Below are 26038 nucleotides of genomic sequence, written 5' to 3' on the forward strand. Positions count from 1 at the left end.
AACGCTGTTCAATTTAAAGATTTTTTGCTGTGATGAAAAGTGGTTCAGTAGGACCTCGCAGTGAAGATATTTGGCCTCGTGGAGCCCTGGAGAAGTTTGAATTTTAAAAAGTGACTAAATCTGAATGTACAACCTTGGACTCAGGCATGGTGCAAATCTATAAAATCATCGAAGCACTGTTGGTATCCATGACATTAAGGCTTGGCGTTTTTGGATCCAAAACTAACTGCTGGAACTTTACAATGACATATGTGACTTAGAGGGATCCTTGTCAGTCACAGCTTTGGACCTTGCCAATTGGAAATTTTTCATTTCCATAAAAAAAGGCTAAGGACCTGATTTATTGTTTATGAGTCAGGCAGGCTGTCAGTTTTTTAATGGCTTTGCTCCGCTGGATCAGCTGTCAGAAATCGTACTCCAATGGCCTGACAAAGTAGGGGCTATTACATTAAGAACATCAGACTTCCCTCCTATATTTAGCGGACAGTCTGATATCCTATTTTCTGTTTGCCATGAACAAAAAAGAATTATGGCCTACATTGCCATGACAGAAAAAAGCCCAAGGTGTGGGGTACATATGTTTTTCTTTTTTTTTAGAAACAAACTCTTGCTTTGGGAGTTTGTATCTGAAAAACTATTTGGTGCATGGCCATCAGGAGCATGGTAAACGTCCACCAGATGTTTTGTGCCCTCAAAGGAGCTAACATGACCACAGCTCATGTAAAGGTACAGAAATTTCCACAGAGCCTGAAGTGATCTATTAGTTTGGCAGACAGGAGTTTGGCCATGGCGATAACCTCCTTCACCCTTATGGATGGCAGCTAGTCCAACTTAACCCATTAACTTCTTAGGATTTTCAACCTTGAGTGCCAAACCATTTATTTGATATTTGGGGCACTTTGGGACTTCACCTTCATAATTTTTCCCCACAAAAGGTATGCAGGCCAAATGTGCCTCATGTCTTCCACATCTTGGGGATTCTAAAGGCATCCAAGCTTTGTGTAGTTCCCCAAAGGAAACCAAAAAAATACCTAAACTATAGAACAAATGTGTTCATGTTGACAAAATGGATAAAATGTGTGGTGCAAGAAGGCATATTTTTTCCCCCTAACAGGGCATCAACTAAAGGTTTGTTGGCTTAGGATCTTCATTGTCCCAGCTTTCATGAACAAGTAAAGTGGTAAAATAAAACCCCTTTATTCACCACTGTTTTAAGTTTTTTTTTTAAACTGGTAGTCTATCTTTTCTTTTTATCCAGTTTCACCCTGCTTGCAATCTAAGTGGGAAACAGGTAAGGCACGCATGGTGAACCTGTACAGCTATACATTTCTGAAAACCAGACAAAATTCTCAATTTTGCAAGGGGTTATTTTTGTAAGTTGCTCTTTCTTTTCCAAAAGAAACTGATTGCTGTAATAAAAAAATTGTGAAAAAGTATGAAAGAATAGCAACTGATGACATCGTTTTCATCTTTAATTTTTTTGCCCCAGTGGGCAAATTATTTTGTGTTTGGAGGTTGCCCAAAAACACATGGTACCCAGAGCCAACAACTGAGCTGCAGATTGTTATGATTTTTGCAGTACTTTGATCATTCAGCAATTTATATGGCAAAATCTAATGAAAAATGAGAATGAAGGAAACCTGTGAATTTTTTAAATGTACTCAAGATCCTGAGTTTAGAAATAGTGGGTATTTGTTCACCACTGAATTTGGTTTTACGCATACTTTTGGGATTCAGAGGACAATTTTCAAAATGTCGTCTTTTTTGCACACTGTCTTACAGTTGGAAAGCAATAACGGTGAGAAATTCAATTCATAATAAAAAATGCTATCCTATTCTGTAGGAATAAAAAGTGTACTCTGCTTGTGTGGCTTGGCACCTCTGATACAAAAGGCGCCAAAATGCAACATGGAAACATCAACATTTTCTATCCAAAAATGACCAGTTTTGATGATGCAGACAACTGGGGTATTTAGAGCCTTGCTCGGCAACCACCCAGGGAAACCTACCAAACCCTGAAATTGTTTTTAAACCAAACACCCTGAGGAGTCTATAGAGGTGGGCTTTACATTGATCCCACAACATCTTATTACCACAAATGCCATGCAAACCTCACGTTTTGCCAGAAAACACACATTTTCTTCACACTTCTTTGATGAAGTTTAAGGAATCGGTAGGGATCCATAACATTTCAACCCATCAAGCATTCTCACTCTTCTCCTGATAAAAGTGCTATCCCACTTGTTAGTTCAGCCTAAGACCCATGACATGAAAGGCCCCAGAACAAAAGATTGAGACATTTCCTGTAAAAATCACCTGTTTTGTCATGGAAGAAGCTGCTGTATTTGGGCATGTGCACAGCCATTACCATAGGAAATTTACCACACTCATACATTTTTTTAACTAGGCACCCCGGGTCATTCTAGGTAGTGTGTCTTGTGCGCATCCCATGAGGTTTTTGTACCCATTATACTTTGCAAATCCTAAACTTTGCATAAAATCTGACATTTTCCTTATATTTCTGTGATACATTTTTTGGGATTCTGCAGGGATCCACAAAATCCAACCACCCAGGGTATCCACAATTCTCTTGAAAAAAAACTCTACCCCACTTGCACAGCTTGGCCTAGCACCTGTGGCACAAGGAGCACCAAAGCACAACATGGGGACAGCAACATTTCCTGTGAAAACCTCACACTTTGCTTAAAATCATGCATTTTTCTCACATTTCTCTGACAGAAACTTCAAGAATCTGTGAGTATTCACAACATTCCTGTCTCCCAACATTTCCACACTTTTCCTATTTATTTATTTATTTATTTATTTGGCTTATAGAGCGCAACAGTTGCCCAAAAAGGGTTTCCCGGCACTAAGCATAATAATGAACTAGCGGAGTAGGAAAGGAATGTAAATGGGAGGACAGGCAGGTCACTGATTAAAAAGCCAGGTCTTAATGGCTTTACGGAAGTACACATACCTACTTTCAAGGCGCAGTGGTTGGGGAAGGGAATTCCAGAGTTTTGGGCCAAGGAGGGAGAAAGATCTACCTCCCATCCTTGCCCGACGTATCTTAGGGACACAGAAGAGACCTTGGGCGGCAGATCTTAGGCAGCGGGCAGGCATATATGTGTGCACAAGGGTCTGGAGATATTTAGGTGCCTTGCCCCACTTTATCCTGTGCATAAAGCTGAGAGTCTTAAATTTGACCCTGTTTTCAATTTTAAGCCAGTGGAGTGTCTTAAGGTGGCTAGACATACGGTCTCTCTTGTTGCATTTGCAGAGCAGCCTGGCTGCTGCATTCTGGACCAATTGGATGCGCTTTGTAGTAGCTTGAGATGCCCCTAAATAAAGGACATTCCTGTAGTCCAAGCGGGAGGTAATTAATGCATTGATCACCGTTTTTTGAGTGTCGTCAGGGAGCATCCATATGATCTTTCTGAGCCATCTTAAGATTGTGAAACAGATGGCTGAGAGGGCGTTCACCTGAGGCTCCATAGTTAGTTCTCTGTCAATAATAATGCCCAGGTTGCGAACCTGGTGAGATGGTAATGGCAGAGGGCCCATTTCAGATGGCCAATGTCTGGAGTTCCAGAGGTTCTGGTCGGGGCCTACTATCAGGACATCGGTTTTACTGCCGTTAAGTTTAAGCAGGTTTTTGTTCATCCACGATGAAAAGTCCCTAAGGCCTGCCTGAAGACGTGAAGTAGTTTCAAGATTATCGTTAGACAGAGAAAAAACTATTTGGGAATCGTCAGCATATGTGTACATGGTAAGGCCAGCAGCTTCAGCCATCTGGGCCAACGGGGCTACATAAAGGTTGAAAAGCAGGGGGCTCAGTATTGAACCCTGTGGGACCCCGTATGGAGAGAAATGGACCTTGGATGTCGCATTGCTGGACGAGATTTGGAATGTCCTGAGCTTCAAGAAGGATGCAATCCATTCTAATGCCTTTCCTCTTATGCCTATCTTGGAGAGAGATGTAAGTAATGTTTGATGTGAAATGGTATCAAACGCCGCGCTGAGGTCCAAAAGGATCAGCGCGGCCGTGTTACCCGAGTCGACCAGCTGTCGAAGGTTTTCCACCACTCCAAGTAGGGTGGTTTCCGTCGAGAATCCCGCACGGAAACCAGATTGGGAGGGGTGCAAGATGTTGTTGGCCTCAGTAAATTTGGAGAGATGTTCATGGACATGCCTTTCCAGTATCTTGGAGAGTGCAGGCAAAAGGGAGATTGGACGAAAATTAGCCAAAATCTTGGGATCAGCCGCTGGTTTCTTAAGAAGGGGGGAACCATGGCGTGTTTCCAAGATGAGGGGACCGTAGCTGTGGTAAGGGATAAGTTTAAAATTTGACATAGCACGGCAAGGAGAGGAGTGTCAAGGAGTCTAAGAATGGAGATCGGAAGGGGGTCGACTGGAGACCCAGATTTGACCTTTCCTAAGATGTCCCGTAGCCCTTGGACGTTTATCTCAGGCCATGAATCGAGGGGCGTGTGGGACAAATGGGTTTGGGTCGGGATGACCTCTACATCAGATGTGGGGTTTTGCATATTTGTGGACTGGGCTTGCTGTTGTATAGTTATGTCTTGATGAATGGTCTTGATCTTGGAAGTGAAATAATTCGCCAGTTCCTCACATTGCACACTGTCAAGGGGAGGAGGTTTGGAGGTGGTATTTGCGCCTGCAAGCTCTTTTACAAGATTGAAAAGAGTTTTGGATTTGTTAGAAGCTTCGGTTATGGATTTAGTAATGTAGGTAGACCTTGCATACTTGCAGGCTTTATGGTAGAGCTTGAGCTCACCTTTGTAAAGTAGATTGGCAGCCGGGGAATAGTCCTTCCTCCACAGGCGTTCCAATCATTTGCATTTAGATTTAATGGCTTTCAGTTGCTCATTATACCACGGGGCAGGTGGTTTGTGGGAAGTGGTTTTTTGGTGGGTTAGAGGCAGGCAGGTGTCCAAAGCGTCTGTAAGCCATTTATTGACGTTGGTGGCTGCCAATTCGATGTCTCCAGTGTTGAAGGCTTCCTCTGGAGTAGTCAAGCTTAAAGTGGACATAAGGCGTTCAATGTCCAGATTTTTCCAATTTCTTTTCAGTGATTTAATGGTTCCAACGGTGGGGCTAACGGCTAAGTGGTGGTTACCCAGATGAAATTTTATTAGGAAATGGTCTGACCAATCTAAGGGCAAAGCTTGTTGGCATTGCAGCTGGGGGAAACTAGAAAAATGGGGTCCTATAACAATGCCATCCCACTTGTGTGGCTTAGTCTCTTGCCCATGGCACAAAATGTCCAAAATGCAAAGTGGAAATATCACCATTTCCTGTGAAGAAAATGACCTTGTTTGGCAATGGGGGTTTCAGTGGTATTGGGCCAAACCCAGTGAGTCCAGGGTAGGATGCCTGGTGTAGATCTGATGATGTTTTCTTTCCCACAACCCACTCCACAGGTCAAATGTTGCTCAAAATCATAAATGTTCTTCTCATTTCTGTGACCGAACCTTCTGAAATCTGTGAGGATATAAAAAATTCCTACAACTCAGTGTACCTGCACTTCTCCTGATAGAAATGTTACCCCAATTGTTTGGCTGGGCCTAGTGCATGTGATCGGAACAGACCAAACCAGGGACCAAAAAAGACTCACTTTGCACTCTGGCCTTACAGCATTTTTTTGATCAAACTCGGATGATTTTTTAAAAGAAAATGTTTCTGGTGTTTCACCAGAAACATTGTATTTTTGAGTATGATACCTGTTGGCAGGTCCCAACATGCCACCTGCACACTAAAGCACTTAAATCAGGCCCTAACTCAGACGGTATAAACCTTGCCTGGAATGAACTGCTTGGTGCATCCAACCACTGCTCTGCATTGCAGTCAGGCTGAAATCAAGCCTAACTCTTGATCAACTATGAACCGTGCCTTGTGGTTGTTGATTTAATTTTTCTTGGTGCTTTTTGCCTTTTAAACTGTAATAATTCAGATCCCCTGTTCAGCTTAGCCTATTTTGATGAGCTGAGGTCATTTTTTTAAATTATTTTTTTCTCTATTTGTATAAACTGGTTTGGGAAAAGTTAACTTTACTTTAAAATTGTTGGAACTGATAGACCTTAGCATACACTTGTCTGGGGATGCCTGATGCCTGGCCCATAGCTACCACAGGTTTAAGAAGAGATTTTGTTAGAACTGCTTTGATTCAACCAGAACGGATTATTTAAATTGGTTGGGGTACCTCACTCCCAAGTTAATAAACCCATTTCTGACAGAGGACAGTTGGCCTCGCAGTAACCAAGAAAAGTCTTTTGAAAGACTTTTGTCTCTCATTGCGGCCAAAGCCTTCAACATGATTATTTGGCTCAGTTATGGAAAGTATTGCCCCAGATAGGAACTAGGGACTGCTACCCCGAGACACTACAGGAAAAATATCAGTCACCTACGGACAGAATGTTAGTTAATGGCAACTTGACAGAACGTCTTAACATCACTAGAGGGATGTCCTATTTCCTGATTATTATGGGACTTATATATTAAACCTTTAGCCATGTTGTTATATGGGTTAGATGCAAAAACAACAGGTGATGGACCGAATGTGGATCAATGTCACACATTCAACCTAGTCAAAAGATCTGGGTCATAATCCATCGTTTTTTTGCACTCCACACCACGCCGGGTTAGACAATGGCGATATGCAAATCAGCTCTGACCCTGTGCCCCATGGGAACAGTCCAGTCCGAACTACAAAAGCCATGTCCTTCCCAGAACGGAATCAAGCATCCGAGGACCGGACCGGTTTCGAGGTAACACCTCTCATCAGCCCGGCTAGCTTGACTCCAGTGGTGTGGAGTGCCTGGGACCCACGTCTGGGCATCCCCAGTACACTTAGAGCGGTATTTGCAAAAACAACAGGTGATGGACCGAATGTGGATCAATGTCACACATTCAACCCAGTCAAAAGATCTGGGTCATAATCCATCGTTTTTTTGCACTCCACACCACCCCGGGTTAGACAATGGCGATATGCAAATCAGCTCTGACCCTGTGCCCTATGGGAACAGTCCAGTCCGAACTACAAAAGCCATGTCCTTCCCAGAACGGAATCAAGCATCCGAGGACTGGACCGGTTTCGAGGTAACACCTCTCATCAGCCCGGCTAGCTTGACTCCAGTGGTGTGCCCAGACGTGGGTCCCAGGCACTCCACACCACTGGAGTCAAGCTAGCCGGGCTGATGAGAGGTGTTACCTCGAAACCGGTCCGGTCCTCGGATGCTTGATTCCGTTCTGGGAAGGACATGGCTTTTGTAGTTCGGACTGGACTGTTCCCATGGGGCACAGGGTCAGAGCTGATTTGCATATTGCCATTGTCTAACCCAGGGTGGTGTGGAGTGCAAAAAAACGATGGATTAGGACCCAGATCTCTTGACTGGGTTGAATGTGTGACATTGATCCTCATTCGGTCCATCACCTGTTGTTTTTGCAAACTCGCTATAAGTGTACTGGGGATGCCCAGACGTGGGTCCCAGGCACTCCACACCACTGGAGTCAAGCTAGCCGGGCTGATGAGAGGTGTTACCTCGAAACCGGTCCGGTCCTCGGATGCTTGATTCCGTTCTGGGAAGGACATGGCTTTTGTAGTTCGGACTGGACTGTTCCCATGGGGCACAGGGTCAGAGCTGATTTGCATATCGCCATTGTCTAACCCAGGGTGGTGTGGAGTGCAAAAAAACGATGGATTAGGACCCAGATCTCTTGACTGGGTTGAATGTGTGACATTGATCCTCGTTCGGTCCATCACCTGTTGTTTTTGCAAACTCGCTATAAGTGTACTGGGGATGCCCAGACGTGGGTCCCAGGCACTCCACACCACTGGAGTCAAGCTAGCCGGGCTGATGAGAGGTGTTACCTCGAAACCGGTCCGGTCCTCGGATGCTTGATTCCGTTCTGGGAAGGACATGGCTTTTGTAGTTCGGACTGGACTGTTCCCATGGGGCACAGGGTCAGAGCTGATTTGCATATCGCCATTGTCTAACCCAGGGTGGTGTGGAGTGCAAAAAAACGATGGATTAGGACCCAGATCTCTTGACTGGGTTGAATGTGTGACATTGATCCTCATTCGGTCCATCACCTGTTGTTTTTGCAAACTCGCTATAAGTGTACTGGGGATGCCCAGACGTGGGTCCCAGGCACTCCACACCACTGGAGTCAAGCTAGCCGGGCTGATGAGAGGTGTTACCTCGAAACCGGTCCGGTCCTCGGATGCTTGATCCCGTTCTGGGAAGGACATGGCTTTTGTAGTTCGGACTGGACTGTTCCCATGGGGCACAGGGTGAGAGCTGATTTGCATATCGCCATTGTCTAACCCAGGGTGGTGTGGAGTGCATAAAAACGATGGATTAGGACCCAGATCTCTTGACTGGGTTGAATGTGTGACATTGATCCTCATTCGGTCCATCACCTGTTGTTTTTGCAAACTCGCTATAAGTGTACTGGGGATGCCCAGACGTGGGTCCCAGGCACTCCACACCACTGGAGTCAAGCTAGCCGGGCTGATGAGAGGTGTTACCTCGAAACCGGTCCGGTCCTCGGATGCTTGATTCCGTTCTGGGAAGGACATGGCTTTTGTAGTTCGGACTGGACTGTTCCCATGGGGCACAGGGTCAGAGCTGATTTGCATATCGCCATTGTCTAACCCAGGGTGGTGTGGAGTGCAAAAAAACGATGGATTATGACCCAGATCTCTTGACTGGGTTGAATGTGTGACATTGATCCTCATTCGGTCCATCACCTGTTGTTTTTGCAAACTCGTTATATGGGTTAGAGACATCATGTCGTTTAGGTGTGGGAATTGTAAGAACAAAGTGATGCTGTGAGCAGATGATCTAACAATACGTACATCAGATATACGCAAGACCCTCCTAAAAGTTGAAGAATTAACACACAATTTTGGAACAGTGTCAAGCTATTTAGTAAAGGAAGCAAAGTCAGCGATAAGGGCATGGAACATGAAAGCCAAAGATATTCACATTTGGAAAGACATCAGAGACCTAGAAATAAACATCTCCCAAAATATTGTCACAATTCCAGAGAGAAAGTTACAAAATGTAGTAAAAGAGATATATAGGACCCGACCCTCCCAATATATTGACAAGTGAATCTTATAAAAATGGCAATTCTACTGAAACAAACTTTCCTGTTTATTTGTAAGCCACTACATTTCGATAAAAAAGAAATAGCCAAATGTCAAAGTAAGATCAATTCTTTCATGTGGGCTTCAAAAGGTGTTAGGCATTCCTGAAAAAAATAGGAAACTTAAATACAGAGGGGTGTGCACTGCCAGACGTCAAGATATATTGCTAAGCATTCCAAATAAAAAAAAGGCAGACTCTTGTTTTGTTTTTCAGCCCAAACAAAAAAGGATTATTATTGCAGCAAATGTTGGAGGATGTATAGAAAGGGCATTTTCTATACAAATGTTCTACCCAAATTGACTGGAAAAAAAGTTAGATTGAATATATTACAAATAACTGCAAAGCTATTGTTTGATGTTTTGAAACAAGTAAATAAACAATATCATACAAATTATCCCTGATTTGGTATTCAGTAGGCACACCTGGGCTTTTGGAAGTTCAACTAAGTGCTCCACTGAGAGAGGCAAGAATTGTATACAGGAGCCAACTAATAGAGGAGGATATATTGCAACCTTGAAACTACCTAGCAGATAATACTGAAGGGCACAAATCAGATTTAAATATGTGCAAGTTTTATCATGGATTGACTATTACATTTATTTTTTGGAGAAGGAAAATATATCCGCTAAAAAGAAAGAAATACCAAGCTGGTACCAAGTGCTGTGTCAAGCGGTGGATGCAAATTTAAGTGCAACTCATAATGTATTGAAAAGAGACTTACCACTGCTGGAACTCAACAACGTACTTCAAGTATCTTTAAGTACTCTTTATTCTACAGTCAAATCTGAGTTGTTAAAGCACAATCACTTATTTACTCTCCACAGAATCTACTAGACCTTGCAAATCTAGCCATCATATCAGTCAAATGGAAGATGTATAAAGTATGAGCAGCTCCAAGTAAATGATGTCCACGTGTTTATATATTGAAAAACCTGCTCCCTTCTGGAGCAATGTAGGTAAAAGTATCTCATCAAGTTTTCATCATTCAATCAAGGTAAGCTCCATTCTTATTCTGTTTGGAATAACAGAAAGAGAGAACAGGTTTTACCATTCTGATGATGCGGTTATTATTTTATCTGATGCTACTCGCAAGATATGAAATCTGTAAGAAGAGGAGCTCTGTAAAATCGTCCACGTGTCCTGAATGGTGAAAAACAATAAGTTACATTTATAATTTTGATAAAAAAATGATCAACAAAAAGAAATTGAAATGTTGGGATTCTCTTGAGATATGACTCTAATAGCAAGTACAGTGGCTTTTTTGTGATATGATTACACCAATGTAAGTTCCTGATTTTGAGTTTGGTAGATGGAGTACTGTCTATCTGGATGGTGGAGGACATTACTTTCGCCATCCTGAGGGTACTCGGCCTGCCATATTTAGAGCTGGCCAGTAGCCTTGCTGTCATCTCTGTACGCTGAAATGAACTGCTGTCACAGCAGTACCTTTCAGTGTACTAACATTTTGATGTACTGCCGTTGTCGGTTTTGATGCCTGCCCACAAAAATTGTGAGATGTTTTTGGTTTTCATAAACAAAGTCCCAAATAACTAATGACCCTCGTTTTCCTCAGGAGTTTTCTTCCATGGAAGGAGGTCATTATTGGATTTTTCCTGTACGCCATGGTAGGTTATTCCTGAAGGTGACAGAAGGGAAAAAAGGTCATTATACTACCTACCCTAAATAGGATGGACAGTGCAATGTGCTTTATTCAACAGCCCGCTCTGTCAGGCCATCAGATAAAGTGATACACCACGGGTCAAGGGCTGCTCCATAGACAGAATACTAAAGGTCAGTCTATCTCAAAATGAGGTGGGCTGATTGAGAGTTTGATTAGCAGAGTACCTTGTCTGCCAAAATCTAAATCAGGCCCTAAATATCTAGGATAAACTTCTAGGCAGTTCTTCCTGACATACACATGATTTTTAGATTTGGAAACAAATGATTAAGCTTTGTTTCAGTGGAGATACAAAAATACTTATGTGCAGATAATATCAAAAATTGTATGAGGTCCAATTAGGTTCAGTCCAGAGATGTATCCAGAACAATAGTAGTCTTTAGTGGGCTGAGTGGGAGACACTTAGGTTACCTAGCTCCTCGTCTAATAGCAGAGTAGGAGTGGCTTGGGAGAGAGACTGTTTATTGTTGAAACAAGTTTCTCAAATATCTACTAACTTTTAACTTGACACTGTGTCCCACAGTTCAACCCCAGATAGAGACCTACCGAGGTAGCAAGCTTTTTAAACATTCAAGGCAGCTGAACAAGTACAGCTCTCAAATTTCTGATTAAAAGACTACAGACCAGCCACATTTAAGCTAGAAATGTTTCCATTTCTTTATCTGTTTGGTCAATTTGCAAGATTCAGCAAACTGTACCCCCAAATAATCAAAATCCCTAATTTGATCACGAACATATCCATTAGGACATAACCTTTTTTTCATTTTTTTTGTTTAGAATCTACTTCCAATACCTTTGACTTCAGATAACAAGTTCAGATTCAAGGTAAAACAAATGTTAAACCCGGCTAGGAGTAGCACCAATCCATTTTCGTGCAGGCGTATACAATTGTGTCATCACCATATAATAAAAGGGGGACATGGTTTAATCTCAAGCAGGGGACATGACATTCAATCCCTTTTAAAACAGCATCCAGGCTATTTCTAAAAACATTCAAAAGAACAGGGGCTAAAGTGCAATCTTGGCAGACTTCAGTACAGTGCCGAAATACTTTGTCAAATTCCTGTCCCGGCCATAACAGACACAAGCCACAATATTTAAATGCAATAGTCAGACAAGCTCAATCAGACTGGAATCTTATTGTTTCATGATGTTTACCAATCACAGTCTGTCAACTTTTTAGGTCATAATAAAGAAGTGGTCTCATTTTTGAGGTGGGCATACTTCATACTAATGGACTATACATTGGCTCTTGATCTAAAGTCCCCTCTCTTTACAGAACCCTGCTTTTGCTTTAGTTAAAATCCTGTGTCCACCTGCCCACTCTTGTAGCCTCTGTAGGACCAGTCTCCCACAAAATGTTCCTAAGGCAATCCAGAAGTGATATCGGGCAATTATTCCAATGGTCTCATTTATACATTTCTGCTGTCTTCCATGACACTGGTATATTGCCACATGTAAGTATTGCATTGACAGTTTTTCATATAAAACAGAACCAGAACATGGGTTCACTGTTCTATTCCCCAGAATGTTATCTGGACCTGGCACTTTCTCCCTGCTTCATGTGCTCAATTTCTGTGTAACCTCATGGTTTGAATAGAAAAAGGCACTACAGGTCCAGAATAATTTAGGGGTCGACCGTGGAGCCAGATGTATATTATGCCTGGAAATATGACACCTGGGTCACCCCTGCAATTTCAAATTTACATTGGGATCTAGTGTTCTGTAGCCACACGCTACTAATTTCCAGAATTCTTGGCTCTGTTTTTCCTTTACAGCCTGTTGTATGTCTTCCCACTTTCTTTTTTGGAAGTCCTATTTCTTTTTTAGAAACAAAGGCATAAGAGGGTAACTTACCATAAGTTTCTTGTCCCTGGATGGGGAGGATTTGATCATCGACAACAAAGCCCATTAAGTCATTCTTCACTCATATAATATTTCCTTCATCTTAAAGGTACTGATTTAGTGCAACAAGACTTATGGACTGATTTAGACTTTGGTGGAGACGGCACTCTGTTGAAATAGCAATGGATTACCCTCTCCACCTGACTGATGGCTAACCTGCCTGATTTAGAGGCAGGTGGGCATTAATTATGTCAGCGGCGTAGGCTGCTCTGTCTCTGTTGCTGACATACTCCTCTGATGACCTGACAGAGTAAGGACTGTTAGAGATTGGGCCATTTGGCCACCCATCAGATTTAGAGTGGGCGATCGAATGGCTGATTTTCACTGTCCTTCCCCGCAGAGTAAACCCTAGTGGTAAGGGGCAGTGAAAGTGCAAAATGCCCCCCACACTAGGGAGACAATGTTGGTAGACACTCTTTCCTGTCATTAGGAGGGTGGGTGTGGGGCTGAGGGGAGCAAGACTGTTGCTGCCACTTCTTAATTTAAATTTCTTTTCATTTTAGAAACTGCTCTTGATAGTCATATACCTAATGTACTCCCAGATTCGATAATCTCTTTTTAGAGACCATTACTGACCTCTGCTCAAGGTACAAACGACTCCTAGTAATGGGTGACTTCAATTACCACTGGGATGAAACACCAAGAGAATCACCAGCTAGCCAATTTGAATCAGCAATGATTTCAATGGGGTTTCATCAATTTGTTGATGGCCCTACTCATATTAAAGTTCACACTCTAGATCTTATTTGGACCACGCAACGGTGGACAAAACTACTAGACATTAGCCCTTGCGCTTGGTCTGACCATTCGCTAGTCAGCTGCTTGGTTCCTCTGGACAACCCACTGCCACAACCCCCCCCCCCCCCCAAAATGGAAAAAGTGGGGATGCTGGAACAACATTGATCCAGTCAAATTAGTGGACATTCTATCTAGACTCCCTACTCTCACATGTAAACAAGGGAACCTCGACCAGGAGAGTGAAGCCCTTGTGAATTCTCTGCTTAATGCTTTGGATCAAGTAGCCCCAGAGCGGAGGGACAGAATTAGAGATAGGGGCAAGGGGGCCCCCTGGTTTAACGAGACCCTGGGAGAAAAGAAGCAAAGCCTTCGCCAATTTAAGAGGCGGTGGCATAAGGCCTACGACCCAGCTGAGCTGGTAGCCTATAAAAACTCACTCGCCTCCTACAAAAAAAGCCATCAGAACCAGGAAAGCGGAATATTATGAGACTAGAATTACAGACGCGGTAAATACGCAGAAGGAGTCTATTAGAATACTGAATGAACACAGCCAAAAATCAGAATTGAAATCAAAATCTACAATGGCCTCGTAAACTGTAATACATTTCAAACATTTTTTCTCCCAAAAATCTGGGCCATTCTTGTGGAGATCAATCACACTCCGACCATTTAAGGTTCCCAGGTGCAGCCTCAGGTCCACCGCCTTGCAAGCAGCTCACCAACTTTCCTAACTTAGATTCTGCCTCTTTAATGTCATTGATGAACCGTACCAAATCTGGTTCACCTGCAGACCCTTGTTCCACGAGTATCTACCATATGGCCCTACCCGGGCTGGAAAGTCGAATCCTCGCTCTACTGAATCCTTCCCTAGAAACTGGCTACCTACTGTCCAACCTGAAAGAGGCCAGAGTCACCCCCCTGTTGAAGAAACCAGATGCAGACACCACAGATCCGAAGAACTATAGGCCCATTTCCCAGCTTTCATTCTTAGCGAAGATTTTGGAACAGCATGTTTTCAAAACACTCTAGACCTTCCTGGAGGAACACCAGCACTCCAAGCCCGACATGCAGGGTTTAGAGCCCATCATAGCACTGAGCTAGTGATGCTGTCCGTTCTTGATAAACTCAGACTTATGGCTGACAAAAAACACCCAGCGCCCTGATCCTATTAGATCTATCAGCGGCGTTTGATACGGTTAGCCACAAACAACTGTTGGCCCATATTACAAACTTGGGCATACACTGGTTGACACACCAGTGGCTGGAATCCTTCCTGTAAGACCAATCCCAAAGGGTTCAGTTGGGGGAGCAGGTATCAGACAAGGGCGTCCCCCAAGGCTTTGAACTCTCCCCACTCCTCTTCAATATATATCTACAGCCCTTGGTGGCGGCCCTAGGCCACATGGACTGCCAAATCTTTACCTATGTGGATGACACCCACCTCATCCTACGGATCAACATTTCCACACATACCCAAGAGCTGGCGCAAAACATTCTTAGGTTCATAGTAAACTAGATGACAACTAATTCATTAACAATTAATCCAGATAAAACAGATGTCCTGGTCATTGTTACAAAAAAGAATCCCTGGAATTATCTTTTCTGGCCCCAAGAGCTGGGCAACATGCCCACTCCAGTACCCGCTGTAACTTAAAGCCTGGACTTAAAATAGACATGCAAAAGCTGCGGAAATTGGTCCCTATCCTCTCTAGGACATCATTACAGACGATCGTGTCAGCCACAATTGTCTCCAGACTAGATTATGGGAATGTCCTATATATCCGCCTCCCCCAGAAACTAATGCACAAGTTGCAATTGATATTGAAGATGCAGCCAGGCTGATATTCAGGCTCCCCAGGAGCTCTCACGCCACCCCTCTTCTGCACTTGCTGCATTGGCTCCCCATTAAGCAGCGAGTGAAGCTTAAGGGGCTCTGCATTACCCATGAGGCAATTTATGGAAATGCCCCTGCCTACATTAAAGCTCGCCTTGAGATCTATGTCCCAAACGGTACATTACGCTCATCACAGGCCTGTCGCCTAACCACTCCTCCCTGCAATACTGTATCCAAAGGGGGCAGAGCATTCTCGGTCCTACTCCCACAACTTTGGAACCAGCTGCCTGAGCACCTTCAGAGAGAACCCACGCTCCTACCTTTTAGAAAACATCTAAAAACTCTTCTTTTCAGGGAGGCTTTAGTATTGTTTAAACTACCCCTCCCTGCAAAACGGTTATGTTCCACCACCGGCATCGAGCATCTTCCTCAAAAGCGCTTAGAGACCTGGCAGTGAATTGGCGCTATATAAAAATGAATTAACATTAACATTAACTCATTTAGCCCTTGGAACCTTCAGACCTTGGTTCTAATCCCAGCTTCAGTACTTCTTGTGATTATGGGCAAATCATTGAACATATGTGCATCTCAAATTGTAAATATGCACTCAGTGTACTGTCAAGTAATATTCCAATAACATGTTGCAATACCGCACCACTCCACCTCCTTGTCACATTCTAATTTGGTTTTATCCGGATCACACGCACACAATACACTCCTATTCACAGCGATTCCAGTCTGAGATGTTCTTGTGTAACATAAAAATTACTTGCTTAAAGTAACATCAAAATTACCATTTTAAAGGTCTCGGGCACACACCGATATATATACCATGGTGACTGTCGGGAAATCACAGACCGCCCCTCCTTCCCACTCATTCTTACTAAGATACACCCCGGCATAAGGGACCTAAAGCTCTTTCCCCCATACACTTGTTTAAATCTGTAGAACTGAACTGCCCTGCTAGGAGAGTGTTTTTGTACAGCAGCCACTCAAGAAGATATACATTTCCTTTCACGTCCACGGTTGTGACATGTACCTTCACTTTTATCAACTCTAGTTATAGGCCCAGATAATTGCTATATGCCATATGTTATGTAACTCCTGTTGCCACACGTTATGTCACAATTATACGTTTCTGATAAATATAGGCAGGTCAAAAGTTCAAATATTTTTCGCTGAAAAAATGGCCCGCATTTAACCCTTTAGGCGCGGCCGCGATTCTGCGCCTGTGCGGCCATTTTTAAGAGTGGGCGGGTTCATGACAGCCCCCAGCCGTCATCAGCACACGAGCACCGTGATGCATGACGGCTGGGGGCCGTCATCAGCATGGAAGGGGTTAATAGAGCAAGCAGATTTTGGTGTAGTAAGGCCCAGAATAATGCACCAGAATCTGCGCCAAAAATGCATAGTTGGGTGGTGTTACCGCATCGATAAATTCCGACACAGCAGAGTTGGATGTTGTCATTTTATTTTATGCGATAAATATCACATCAATTTGCAGACCACTCATAATAAGGGCCTCTCCCTTTAAATTATACAGCTATCAGGTGTGATACAATACCTCCCAACTATGCATTTTAGGAGAATAACATGCAATTTGGATTTACATGTCAGTAACAGGGCTAAATAAGTCGAAATTAGTGATTATAAAATTGTTTGGTGAATAGCTGGTCTCTTATCAGGTGATGTTTTTGCCTTCAGTTAGATTTCAAGATGTGTAATGACACACACTTGTGAAAAGCAATCAAGGCATATCACAGCTCACATCCAATAAGGGATTGCTGCATACATAACTCTGCAAACATCTAGAAAGCTGTTTGAGCTTTCTGTTCCTTTGAATGCTAATGTCATCACTGTCAGGTTATATAAAAATCTTAGGCAATGCAGCTATTAACAAGTATGAATATGAAAACTACAGAAATGATTAAAGGGAAACAGAACCATCTTTTTAAATTATAAACCATGTGCCTAAGAATTCGTCTTTGAAGTCTGATGAAATACGTATGTTATTTTTTAAAATAGGTTTAGAGCAGGATTTAAGTTAGGGAAACTATTAAGACACTCGAGAAGAACAAAGAAACAATGAGAGAAATAAGTTGGATCCCTGTGTGTGCCTTGGGATTTAGTTATCTGGTGTGGTAAAATGTAAAAACTTAAAATGTGAAAAGATTACACCAGTATAGCGGTCAAACTGCTCGCAGTAACCACAATACAGCAGGAAGAAGAAGTGATAATGTGTTTATTTTATTTTAAGAGTTTTATATTGCGCTGGCCAGATCCGAAGGGATTTGAGCGTTTGACAACCATTATTATGACGATGTGTAGTAACCTGTGTTGTATGTATCTGGTTACTTACTCCCTAGTTGCTCAGCCAGTGTGAATGTGATGCTTGGAATATTGGTGTGAGAGTCTTGAATGGAATGTCTAGGTGCCTGAATGCTTGAGTGTGTCAGTTGGAGTATGGACTGAGCAGCAGGAAGACTGATCCTGGTGGGGCTGCATCTCTACAACTCAACTACATGTAACTAAACTCAATAAATCTACATAAAACGACATCCTGGCTGTGGATCTCGTCACTACAGATTTTTGGCAACGAGGAGGGGATAGAATGAGTCTGGCTTACCAGCACATGCCATAAACCTCTGTGGCTCACCATGACGTGCTGGTTACTGGAAAACAGGAAACAGCGTAACTCGGAGGATTTCATATTGGCTCCATGAAAGTGAGAAAATCGCAGAGAGTGTCTTGTGCCTTCCTCAGCATTGCAGAACTGGAGAGAGTTGCCCGCCGCCCCAGTCTTGAAGCTTGCGTGAAGCCAGGAAACCAAAGATGACAGCACACAACAGTGACGCACGCAGGTTGGCTCACCAACTGTCGTGCTCCGGCCGCCAGTACTGTAACAATATTGTGCATTCCCAACAGCGCAAACACCTGCAAAAAGGGCAGATAGTATACAGTATGAGAACCTACCAAACTGAAAAGAACCTTGTTCCTTAGAGCAAACGTTGTCGAAGACAAACCAAATGGTATTAAGACACTTTGCGCAGCAATCTCTCTTCCAATGCCCACTAAAAGATGACTGTACAGCTTTGAAAACACCATAGTTGCTAAACTTGTTGGCTCCAAAAATAACAACAATAGACATTGACATAGCACTGCTGACACACTCTGAGGTGGAGAATAGTCTTTAAATTAATTGGTGGGAGTAAAGTACTCTTACAAGTTGTCATATTGATAGGAAATAGTAAATGGAGTAAATTCAGGTTGAGCCGTCAGGTGTGAAGGTGTTCAAGATCACACAAGCAGTTACAGAAGCAGGAACTCCCAATACATGAAACCAATGAAGTACAAGCAGGCTCGGGCTGTCCGGTTAACCTCGTCACTACAATACCGGACAAATATTATTTTGTGTCGAATCAGGTTAAGGCCTGGAGGGGAGCATAGAAGGAGAGCAAAAGATAGGTGGTGTAGAAATCCTCTTGCTTTGGTCGATTGTTTATCATCTGCACAAGATTCCTGTAGCAGAGGCACTCTGTCGCGCCGGGTGGTTGTTATCCAGTTGGTTGAGGTGTCAGTTGAGGAAGAGATCCTTGAGCTGTCTTTTGAAATTTATGAAGAAAGGGTCAGTTCGTATATGGACTGGGATGGAGTTCCAGATTTTAGGAGCATTTCCTGATAAGGAGCGTGCCAAGGGTTTTTGTTTGGTCTTGGGCGGAATAAGAAGTAGTGTGTTTGCACTCCTAAGATTTCTCATCTGGCCTGCCTTTTTGAGTTTGTACGCAGGGTAAGCTAGTTTGCCGGCGTGAAGGACTTTGTGGGTGAGACATGCAGTTCTGAGGTTGGAATGCGCTTCAATCGGAAGCCACTTTTGTTCTCTCAGAGAGGGTGAGATGTGGTCGCATTTCTTGACTCTGGTAATCATCCTAACAGCTGCATTTAGAATTGTTCGGATATACAGAATGTTATTTTATTGGTATATGTAGAGCACATTTCTTCCATTGGTGTGACTCTGTAGCACTTTCTGGGTTTGTCTGTTTATTGTAAGTCAGGGCCATAAATAAAATGTGCCATACAAGCAAAGCATCTGTGAGGTGAATGAGGTACTGAAAGGTGCCCAAAGCTTGCTTGTCCAATACAGCTGCAGCTAAAAGTTTTGTTCTGAAATAGTTGGATCTCTTCCACTTTGTGACACAGACAAATCAAAGATCTTTCGCCTGTCACTATCCTTGTGACAGGACACTTTAATAATCCCATTCTTTTCCATTTTTCACTCCAATATCATGTTTTACGAATCACATCACAATTTCACTTCCAGTATGATCAACTCTAAGACCTCAGGGTCTTCTTCTGACCTCTTCTCCTATGAAGTTTATCAATATGGCCACTGATATAAGTCCATCTACCCTTACATGCATCTTTTATCCTTCTCTGTTCTTAGCGAATGTAGTCTAGGAGGGATTAAAAAAGCTGTGATGATATATCCCCACTGAAAAGAACTAATGCTAATCAGTAATCGTTATGCTGCCCAGGTCTTTCCTCCTCTTTGCTTCCAAAATCATTGAACATGTGGTTAATACCAGATTAATACATTTTTGGGGGAAATAAAAGGGTTGTTGACCCTTTTCCTTACAGCACAGTACAAAATCCCTGTAAATCCCCTGGCTTAACGATCTAAGGATAGCGAAAGAGAAGGGAGATTCTACCATCCTGATTCTTTTTGATCTCTCTACCTCAAAAACAATGTCTCCCACACCACACCACACAATTGCAACAGTGGGAGTGACACCCAGGGCTGAGGCACGTCCGGACGCTGACCTGCAGCATAGCACCAAGCTGATTTCCCATTTCTCCCCATCTCTTCTCCTTCTTTCTAGTAGTTTGTCTCAGTGAGCCTCTATCAATCCCACCCATGATAACATTTCATTTCTCCTACTCAGATTCACACTTTTGATTTCTTCTCCTATTATATTTCTGGATATGGACAGTGAGTTGGAATGAATAGTTGAAACAATTAAAAGTGACAAAACAGTGGGCTTGGTTTTAGGTGGCACCCCTTTACTGTGGTCTGACATCTTGGGGCCCATGGAAGATGACCCAGTATACATACCTGCAGCCACAGCCTGCAACCTTTGAGTTTTTTTAAATGTATTTGTAATTTCAATCTATCTCTTAGCCTACACATTTACAGAATTACTTTGACCCTCTTTTGTGTTTGAGGATCATGCACAAAATCCTTGTTCTACCTATCAGGCCCTGTTATAAATCCGTAGGTCAGGCTACAGGTTTTCTTTATAACATACCTTGCCACTTGGGCTGCAGACATTCTCTTCACACTAGCCTGCTCAAATTCTTACTAGCTAGCCTTCAGTAATCTGATCCCTGTCAGTAAACTTCCCAGAGGAATTCCATACAAAGAGCATATCGCTCTACCCTTTGTTGAAATAAACATTCCCAACACCTGCCCCCAGTGGGCGTGGCATCTCTCAAAGCCTTCTGGACCTTGCAGTGCGTCAATACTCTTCCCCTTGTGGGACAGCTTCCAATATCTTCAAATTTAAACTGTAGTTGAATTGGAGAGAAGTGCCACAAATGGTGCTATCTGCCCCACTTTCCAGTGAAGTTTGTGCCCTCTAACAGCACCATCCTGCATTGGCGCTGCAGGTCTTCATTCCGTGACTGCAGACAACAGTTGAAAGCCTGCACGGACCCGCCCCAAGCATTGGGCTCTCCTTCACGGCTGGGCAGCAGCTGTTATTAATTCCAACAAACATTCCGTTTATTTCATTGTCCACTCGCTTGATTGGAAAGCGGTGTCACAATTGTTCCATCTAGCCCACAGCTTGACTTGGTGATCCGGACCAGTATCAGCCGACTCAGGGCTGAGACAGCGGTGTCCCGGCGGGTCGAATTTAATAGCAGCCATCTTTGCTTGGGGAAGCGTCACCACGCACCCTAGCGGACAGCATAAAAGGGCTCCCAGATCCCGGCGCTCATTCTAGCGTGTGTGTGATTCCCTCCTGAGGCGGAAGCCGGGAGGTTGTGTTATTTTTGCCTTATTTTAATTGCCTTATTGGTATTTTAATACATTGCACAAATCTTGCCTAAAACTTTGCACCTTTTTAAAATCGTACCGTTTATTTTATTGTTCACTCGCTTGATTGGAAAGCGGTGTCACAATTGTTCCATCTAGCCCACAGCTTGACTACGAAGCGTGGTATCCTTCGACTCACTCTCATGTCCCTTGGTGACCCGGACCAGCATCAGCCGACTCAGGGCTGAGACAGCGGTATCCCGGGCGGGCCGATTTCAATAGCGGCCATCTTTGCTTGGGGAAGCATCACCACGCACCCTAGCGGACAGCATAAAAAGGAAATGGCATGTCTCCGCGCAGCAGACGCGTACAGCGGACGCGTCGAATCTGCGCCGGAGTCGTGCCAGAGTCCTGCCCGTCTGCGCCCATCCGCGACCAGGATATGGCCGTGGCTAATCACTATGCCAAGCCTGTTATACATTCCTCATTTAGGTATGATAAAATAACTTTACTTAAATTAAGGCAACAGCATTGTGGTTTCCTTCATGCTATCCCGTCTGACCTTACAACCCGCACCTTCCCATGCATGCCCTGTAAATCCGACCAGGCAGAAAGCACCTCTGTGATTCATTGTCCTCTTCAAAGTAACACTAAACGGGCTCCAACCTCTAGTAAAAACATTACCATCAAAGCAGGCCTCATTAACTGCCGCTCTCTTGTTAAACATTCGTTGGATATAGCTCAATCCCTTTCAGATAACAAATGGGATATCCTCTTTCTCACGGAGACATGGTTAGGAGATGAAACTAACCCCGCTCTGTCCCATGCCATTCCCCCTGAGTATCACATTCTTTGCGCTAACAGACAAAGCCCCAACCACGGCGGAGGTATCGCTAATTTTTTTAGATCTTTATGGACCATCTCCTCTTTTTCCTATAATCAAATAGAATCCATTGAAGCACTCCCTTTTTGTATCCATCTTGCAGCCAAAACCACCCTTACAGGTTTATTAGTATACCGCCCCCTAAGTCAAAGGTTTCTTTCCTTCCGGATTTCTTGGATTACGTCCTCCAGGCTATCTCTCGCTATGCCAACTTCACTCTACTCGGAGATCTCAATCTTCATGTGGAGGACGTCTCCGACCCCACAAGTACTAATTTCCTCACCACACTTTCAGATGGCGGACTAACCCTTTTTATCTCCTGTCCTACCCACAAAGCGGGTCATACTCTTGACCTCATATGCTCCAACCTTGCAGACCTTACAACTGGTGATCCCTACCCTGTGATCTGGTCCGACCACTTTTTTATTCCATTTTCCATTTCTCTACCCCATCTAGTAAGACCACAAGTATCAGCTAAAACTCTCAGTCGTAACTGGAGCAAGATTTCCTCAGATAGCCTAGGAGTGCAACTGGCCTCAACCACCCCCAGGGAGGCCATCGACTTAGATTCCAGGTTGAATAATTTTAACGGCTGGATCTCCTCTGCTATAGATTCTATTGCTCCTATTAGGCCTATCAAAACATTCTGTTCTGCCCCCTCCTCACCCTGGTATTCAGATGAACTCCGAAAGTGTAAGTCTGCCTGTAAACTCCTGGAGAGACGTTGGAGACAATCATACTCTCCAGATAGTAAACTAAAATATAAATCAGCTCTTAAAAACTATAGGAAAAATATTATTGGTCATAAAATACAGTACCTAGAGGAAAAAATTAACAGAGCACAAGGTTCTGCGAGAGAAATACTGTAAGATCTTTCACAAACCCCCTGGCCCTCCAACAACAGCCCACGGTATCACAATCCCTCTGTAATCGGTTATCAGATTTTTTTGAGGAAAAAATTCCACCATTTATGATTCGTTTCCCTGCAAAAACGGCACCGACCTCACTGATAACCCTTCAGTACACTCAAATCCCTGCCCCAAACCTTCCCAGATCTTTTCGGATTTTGAAGAGATCTCCCTCGATCGTTCTTTGGCAGAACTATCAAAGTGTAGATCCTGCACGCCAACTGACCCCTGGCCGGCAAAACAATATAAAGCCCTGGCCCCAATTCTTAATCCAGTTCTGAATAGTATCTGGAATGACTCATTGAGTACTGGCATTTTCCCAGACTCGTGGAAACACGCATGTATTGTCCCCATCTTGAAAAAGGCTAACGCTGACCCCAACGAGCCAGCCAATTACAGGCCTATTTCCCTGTTACCAGCTCCAGCCAAGGTACTGGAAAAACTAGTACAACAGCAGCTGGCAAACTTCTTGGAAGCTCATGGGTCATTCCACAACTCTCAACACAGCTTTAGACGAGGATATAGCACGGAATCTGCACTAATCGAGATGGCTGACGCTGTTCGATGGAAACTTGACGCTGGATTTATATATATATATATATATACATATATATATATATATATATATATATATATATATATATATATATATAACCTACTGGTGGTCGCAAAATCTCAAAATTCTATTGTGAATAACTTTGGCGTCGGTGGACGAATCTGCCTGAAAATTTCCTCAAATTTGCCTCACAGAGCTCCGGTCCTTCCCTGAAAGTTTGGGGGGGATTCGTCAAGCGGGGGCCGAGATAAAAGGGGGGTCCCAAAACGTGTTTTGCCCATGTTCATTTCCATAGGGCGGTCAAACTCACTTTTAGCCCGGATGGCTGAATGGATTTGCACCAAACTTGGCAAAATTGTAGGGACTGGTAGCCCGATGTGCCTTTGCTATGTCTCAAGATATGTGCTCCAGTGGTTTTTATGAAAATTAACTTTGAAAAAAATATATATTGGGCTACATTGGGCTATATATATGTTAGAGCCCAAATGTAGCCCAATGTAGCACATAGATGGCCACCAGAGACAAAAAAAACAAATGTAACCCAAATATCATCCAGATGTAGCCCAAGTTTAGCCCAATGACAGAATGTCCCAGAGTGTTCTAAAGAACAACTAGAGCGCTAACAGTCTTACTTATGACAAAAGTATGGCACACCAGAAGCCATCTTGATTGGAATGAAGTGGTAAGTCTGAAAACATTTAATTTAAAAAGGAACAAAATGAGGGGGTTCATTTTGCCATAGAAAGTATGATTAGTGCTTCAGAAAGAAAAATTAGGTATCGTTTTGAGTGACTTCTCAAATCCTCTTCTATTTCATTAAAAAATTCTGACATGCAGACTGAAACATGCACTTTGAATACCAGCAGCAGACTTCCCTGGTGAGCAGTAGCTTTACTACAGTGATCTAATGAGCAACTATAGTGCCAACATTCAGAATTTATGGCAAATGTGTGACACATCTGAATGCCTTCTTGATGGAACCAAAGTAAACAAGCATTGAAAATGCACTAGCTCTCGCCCTCGTTTAAGTTAAAGCCATTCTGTTTGTAATGAGGTGGCTTCTTAGCTTTGCTTTTATTAGTGTTTTTTAAACTTTCATGTAAATAACATGCATCTGTATGCATATATGTATATGTATGCCTGCATTTATGTTTGTATTTATATAGATATACAGATTATATATGTTTATATATCTATGTATATATATATACATACACATACATATATATAAATGCATATGCATATATATGTGTATATGTGTGCGTGTAGAGAGAGGTAGAGAGGTAGAGGTGTAGTGGTAGAGAGGTAGAGGTTGAGAGGAAGCAGTAGAGAGGTAGAGACTAGTAGAGAGAGAAGTAGAGCGAGGTAGAGAGGTAGAGAGTAGAGAGTGAGTAATAGAGAGTAGAGAGTGAGTAGTAGAGAGTAGTAAAGAGCAGTAGAGTGAGTGGCAGAGAGTGAGTAGTAGAGAGTAGTAGAGTAAATAGTAGAGCAAGTAATAGAGAGTAGTAGAGAGTGAGTAGTAGAGAGTGAGTAGTAGAGGTTAGTAGAGAGTAAGTAGTAGAGTGAGTAGTAGAGAGCAGTAGAGAGTGAGTAGTAGAGAGTAGTAAAGAGTGAGTAGTAGAGAGTAGTAGAGAGTGAATAGTAGAGAATAGTATAGAGTAAGTAGCAGAGAGAGAGAATAGTAGAGAGTAGTAGAGAGTGAGTAGTAGAGTGAGTAGTAGAGACTAGTAGAGAGACAGTAGTAGAGAGTGAGTAGTAGAGAGTAGTAGATAGTGAGTAGTAGAGTGAGTAGTAGAGAGTGAGTAGTAGAGAGAGATTAGTAGAGAGTGAGTAGTGGAGAGTAGTAGAGAGTGAGAAGTAAAGAGTGAGTAGTAGAGAGAGAGTAGTAGAGAGTGAGTAGTAGAGAGTAGTAGATAGTGAGTAGTAGGGAGTGAGTAGTAGAGAGAGAGTAGTAGAGAAGTAGAGATGAGTAGTAGAGAGTGAGTATTTGAGAGTAGTGGAGTTGGTGAGAGTAAGTAGTAGAGAGTAGTGGAGAATATTCCAAAGTTTGGCACAGCACCACTTGCACAATAAGTCCAATCAAATCATATCACTTAGAGTCCTTATTGAAGCGCTGAATCTTGGTGTATATTCAAATGCTTTTATTTTCCTTAAGTTTATGTACCACAGCCAGCCGAAACATTTAGTTCTTTACAACAGAACTTCTTCAGGGCGTTCTTATTTCCTTCAAGTTATGTTGGTATCCTGTTGTCATATAACTAGATATTTCTTCCAAATGTTAGATGAAACGTAAGTGCATTCTTATTCAAAGTGACAAGGTATCAAT

General features: G+C 43.0%; 1 long non-coding RNA gene across 1 annotated transcript in view; it reads right to left on the minus strand.

Moving 5' to 3' along the window:
• Positions 1-26038, minus strand: part of LOC147674113 (uncharacterized) — a 131418-nt gene that overhangs the window by 40446 nt on the left and 64934 nt on the right. The window contains exon 4 of the long non-coding RNA XR_015302551.1: positions 17958-18265. This is a non-coding gene — a long non-coding RNA (uncharacterized LOC147674113). The remainder of the gene's footprint in view (positions 1-17957; positions 18266-26038) is intronic.

Source organism: Lissotriton vulgaris, chromosome 12 (genome assembly GCF_964263255.1).
Source record: "Lissotriton vulgaris chromosome 12, aLisVul1.2, whole genome shotgun sequence".
NCBI lineage: Eukaryota > Metazoa > Chordata > Amphibia > Caudata > Salamandridae > Lissotriton > Lissotriton vulgaris.